Raw genomic sequence first — 5,364 nt, 5'->3', positions numbered from 1 at the left:
AATTAATAAAAGTTAAAAAAAAAAGTTCAGTGCGGCAGTTTGTGCCCGCTCTCAGTTCTGCTGAAGCAGAGGCAGGTGCTTCCCGGGGCCTGCTGGCCAGCCAGTCCAGCAGAATCAGTGAGCTACACGTCAGTTACCATATGCTACAAACTGCTTCTCTTTCTCTTCCACTTCTCTACCACTTGCCTGCTCCTCGTAGTAGTGTCTGGGGTGTGAGTTTCAAGGGCTCGTCTCAGGAGTGGTCTCAGGAGTGCTATGTCCCACTTGGGCTTTCAGGGCTTATCTGGGGCATGGTCTTCTCCCCCCAGGCTTGTGTGGCACCTGACTGGTGGTCATCTCAGGCTAGCTCGCTGTCCTGGCCCCATGACACTGGTCTGGTGGTCACCTAGTGCTCCACTTTGCCCAACCCACGCGAGTGGCCTCATGTGAGGTCATCTGTCCCTGGCTCACTCCACCCAGGCCCCCAGAGCCAGGTAAGGTTCTTCTAGGCTCTGGCTTACTCCCCATCCTGGGAGCCCATCAGAGCCTCCTCAGAGATGGGCTGGTGGTCGTCTCAAGCTCACTTTTTTCAGGGAATGTTAGGCTGCTAATCATTGAGATGTTCTTAGTCAGAACACTGAGCATAGGACAGCCTCTCTCCTCTCTCCCACCTACTAAGGAACACTAGACAAAGCAGCCACACCTGCAACGCCCCTGGGAACAGGGAGATTTTTTTTTTTGTTTCAATTTGGTATAATTGATAAAACTGAAATGATAACCTTTTAGATGGAAGCTAGCAAGATAGGACATTTGCTAACATATTTGTGATCACAGGTCAGAAGGAGATGCTGATGGGGGAGTAATGATTGGGATTCTTCACTAGTGTGAGCCGCTTGTGTAAACGTTGGCTGCTCAACTCTGAGGAGATTTTGCTAATGGGATCCAACTCTCTACTGTGCACTGAGAGTGCGTTAACTGTTGTACGTGGATCAGATGATTTTACTGGTCTGGTTTACATGCTAGCTTCTAATCGTCATCTGTGTCAGGTCCAGCATCTTCACAACTTGAGTACTTGTTTGTTTCTCTAGGTAACTTGAGATTTATTGATACATAATGTGTGTGTGTGTATATGTGTGTATGTATATATAGTTTATTCATACAAACACACACTGTGTATATTTACAGCTATATACACATATTTACATATATATGCAAGTACATACATATATATGTATATATACATATCTTCACATATACATGTATGTGAATAAATATGTGTGTTTTAAATAATCAAGGGGTTAATATGAGTAGTCAAGAGTCCTGCCCACGTGCTTCTTCAATCCATTTCTCTTTCCCAGTCTCATCTAGGACCCAGAAGACTGGTGGTGAACATTGCTTGGATGCTGAACGTCTTTGGCCTGCCAGTCTCCATCAGGAAGTCCAGGGCAGCGGCTGCAGAGATGACGGCCACTCCTCAGGCCAGGTCCCTAACTTGACAACTATATCAGCAACAGCGCTTACCACGAGCCCACAGGGCTGCTGGAAGTGCAGCTGGCTTGTTGGCTTAGTGGATTTAAATGGGAATTGTTCCCTGGCAGGGTGTAGTGGAGCTATAAGGTGTGTACCCGTCACTTCTGAACAGCGATGAAAATGGACCTGGATGTCCCAAAGGAGCAAACACGCCCCAGGGGTCACAGACAACTGCAAGAAGGATCTTTGTCATCTCCCCCAGAGACCACTCCCATTAGACAGACGGAATACAATCCCCACGTTCAAACCTCACAAAAAGAGCAGCGAGGGCCATCACCATCAAGAGCATAAAGAAGTAATGACTAATATTTGTTATTGTTTCAATTCAGTCTCATGATGTTAGCATTAATTCAGGTACTGCCGTAGAATCTTCTTTCATAGCAATTAACACCAAAAACCTCCGCTATCATTTCAAGAAAACTTACCTTCTGTGACTCAAGTTTGGTATTATGTAAAAGCCTGTTAAAGGATTCATTTTGATACTTGATCTTGAATGGTACAGACAGGAGACTATCTTTTTGCTTTTCCAACAAACGCCTAACCGTCAAGGCCATGTACTTAAGTGTTCTGTTCATGGCTTTGCTCTGCAGATCAGCTCAAGTTCCCAGAATGGAAGCCTCTTGCGGGCAGAGCCACCTGGAGCCCCAGAGCTTCTCAGCACAGTCAGCCTGTACTCCATGACTAGCCAGTCCTAATGATTTATTGTATTTGTAGAGCTGCAGCAACCGGAAAAGAGGGACAGTAAAACATGTTTTATGAAAGAACTCGAATGAATGAGCCTGCAGTGAGATGAGGCTTTGCACATAAGCAGGACGTTGAAACTAGAAGCAGAGACGTCACAGCTTGTTTCTTCTTTTCAGAATTCCCCAACGGAGGCACATTAGTTAAGATTCTCATGAGGGATTTTCTCTGCACTTTCGAATTACTCTTTGAAGACCATTAGTAATGGCTGATGGGGCATTTCTGTTCGTGGAAACGTCTCTCGTACCTCACAGGGATCAAAGCATCTGCCTCTCGGCTCTGCGCTGATCCTAGCTCTGTGCACACCACGTCTGGCAGGTCACTTACTGCTTTTGGCAGCAGAGTGAGGTCTGGGCATGGCGAGGCCCTGTGGGTGAAGCTCTGCAGAAGGACTCAGGTGTGAGAACAATCTGGGCAGATTGAGAGAGGGCGGCTGCGGGAGCTGGTGCCATGGACGTCTGCCAGGGAGGACAGCAATCCGCAGAGCTGTGGGTAGTACACCGGGAACCCTGCTGATGTGGCCTTCTTCCCATTTCTGAGTGAGCTGTGCCCTCTCCATTCACTTTAGGTTTTCAACCCTGCTGCCTGCTCAATAAGCATTTAGTAAGGGGGAAATAAGAACCATAGGATCATCCAATATAGCTCGGAACACAGAAAAACAGCTGTGTCATGCAGCAGTGAGGCAGCTAGGAGTCTAAGGTCTTCCCTTATTTCAGAATAAAAAAATAAAGTGAGAACATACCTAACATGCTTAATCAGTCCCTGTAAAGTGGCCAGACTTGCACTAATTTATGTCATGCGGATATTATACAGATTAATAAATAATTTTAAAATGTGGGCTCCAAATAGAAGCCACTTCAACTTGGAATTGAATGGAGGCTCTTTAGATAACACGCACACACACTCACTGCACTCACACAGGCACTATTGCTTGCGTGTGAGTAATCCTAGGGAAATTCTTTTTTTTTTTTTTTTTCCTCTGCTAAAAGTTCAGACTTTTCAACCCTGCTGTGGAAACCGAGGTACTGACTGCAGAAACAATGTTCAGGTGGAGAAGACGTCACAGTCCTTGGATTCTGCTTCAGAAGGGGGAAGTACTCCGCCTATTTTAAGCCTGTAGGTGTGTATTCTGTGACGGCATCTTCTGTAATAACCTCTGGTTTGCCACAGAAAAGCTAGGAAATGTCTGAGATCTGGGGGGTTTCCTCTCAGCCTTCATTAGGGAATCTTTTCTTGGTGCTTAGAACTAAGCTTAATGAGTCAGTTGCCTGTCATGTAAAGTTTCCCTTAGTGAGTAATAATTCAGTGTCATTTCCACATTTCTAAATGTCAGGTTTAATGGATGTTCAGAAGCTGTGGGTTGGCACCTGTGTTTCTGAGATCATGCAAAAAGACTGGAAGAATGTGATGGATGAACAGGAAAAAGTAACCTTGGGAGTAAAGCTGGGGCTGGGGCATAAAGGGAGAGAGAGAGAAAGAGACAGAGAGAGCTCAAAGAACAGTTAGACACTTACTGCCTGTTGAAACCATCTCAAGCTTAATTATGTTAAGTTATCTCAAGTTAATCCAATCCTGGATAAGATTATAAAATGCATATTCAAGACAGGTCAAAAAACTAATGGTCTGTAAAGCAGCCTTCCACACTTAAACACTGTTTGAGTGGTTTAAAAAAGGCTCAGATTCTTTGGAGTGTTTCACAATCAATGAACAATTAAAAACTGGGCATGTGGAATGTAGGATAATTTTCTGAGAATGATGTTTAGGAAAGGTTGTACTTGAATTTCCTAATGTCACAAAGTGCTTATGTAAAAAGGCCAAAGGAATTCTCTATATAGAAATATAAAGACTAGAAAAAAAATAAGTATTAATTATTTTTAAAATATAAGAAAGAAGAGAAAGATTAAAAATGCTCACCGGAAACCCTGGGGACCCAGCAGTGCTTGTAATTTAGGATTTGGGGAACTTGAAGTCATGATACAGTAAGCAGGCCACATCATAGGTAAGACACGGAGAGCACAGCCGCCCTGGGAGACAGATGGATGATGTAGCCTGAAATGTGTGAGCTCTCCCAGGGACGGTGACCGGCATAGGTCAGAAGCAGCCTTAAGCCAGTTCAAGCCAGGATGAAGTTGGTAGCCAAGTGTGTGAGGCTCGTGTCTGTCAGATTTTGGCCAGGTGAGTTATGGAAAGCTTTCTGTTGGTCAAATGTCTTCGCGCTTCGGGATTGGAGGGAAACAACTGCAAGCAAATACTGCTTTGTGCAATGGCTTTCATGGTGATTCTTGCGTAATGTGTGCACAAAGTTGGAAAATTCGGATAAACTTTCACACAGTTATGGATAAGGAAGCAAAACGGGCAATAATGTTTTATCATTTATTATGTGGGGACGAACACAATGTCTGGCAATAGACGTTGTTAAGAGGCAAAACTTCAGATAGATTAAATTAAGAGGGTTTACTTCAACAAAAACGAAACAGGACCCAGGAAACACTTAGAACCAGAAGAGGGCGAGAGAACGTTGCCCACCAGAATAAACAAGGAGACTCTGCTGACTGGTTTTATAGCCATCAGAGATCTGGGGGCCTCAACTAGGTTCTTGCCTCTAGACGTTTGTGCCATAGACAAGCCTGAAAGGTATTTTCTTAATCAGTGACTGATGGGGGAGGGCCCAGCCCATTGCCTGTGGTGCCGTCCCTGGGCTGGTGGTTCTGGGTTCTCTACAAGAGCAGTCTGAGTGAGCCATGGGGAGCAAGCCAGTAAGCAGCACCCCTCCACGGCCTCTGCATCAGCTCTTGCCTCCAGGTTCCTGCCTTGACTTTCTCTGAGATGAACAGGGCTGTGGAAGTATAGGCCAAACAAAGCCTTTCCTCCTCAAGCTGCGTTTGTCGTGGTGTTTCATCCCTGTGTAACCCCGACTGGGTCAAAGCTAACAAGCCAGGCAGAAGCACAGGAAGAGACACCACCTCGCTGACTATAGGTAGAGTTCTGGCTTTTGGGGGTATGATGGATTGACTGTCCCTGGTTGGCTGACGTGCAGTTGTCTGTCACACTCCTTTGGCAGGTTTGGTGTGTGCTTGCACACATGCTGTGAGTGTTCACTGTGTTACGTAGGAG

General features: G+C 45.4%; 1 non-coding gene across 1 annotated transcript; it reads right to left on the bottom strand.

The window, feature by feature from the left end:
• Positions 1-574: 574 nt before the first annotated feature.
• On the bottom strand, positions 575-704 carry LOC129684091 (small nucleolar RNA SNORA17). The gene has a single exon (XR_008721278.1). It is a non-coding gene; the product is annotated as a small nucleolar RNA SNORA17 (small nucleolar RNA).
• Positions 705-5,364: the final 4,660 nt, after the last annotated feature.

This window comes from Psammomys obesus, unplaced genomic scaffold (assembly GCF_907164565.1).
Source record: "Psammomys obesus unplaced genomic scaffold, mPsaObe1.curated_primary_1811, whole genome shotgun sequence".
NCBI classification, from domain to species: domain Eukaryota; kingdom Metazoa; phylum Chordata; class Mammalia; order Rodentia; family Muridae; genus Psammomys; species Psammomys obesus.
Note: the sequence above shows the minus strand (reverse complement) of the source record. Positions and strands in the feature narration are given on the sequence as shown.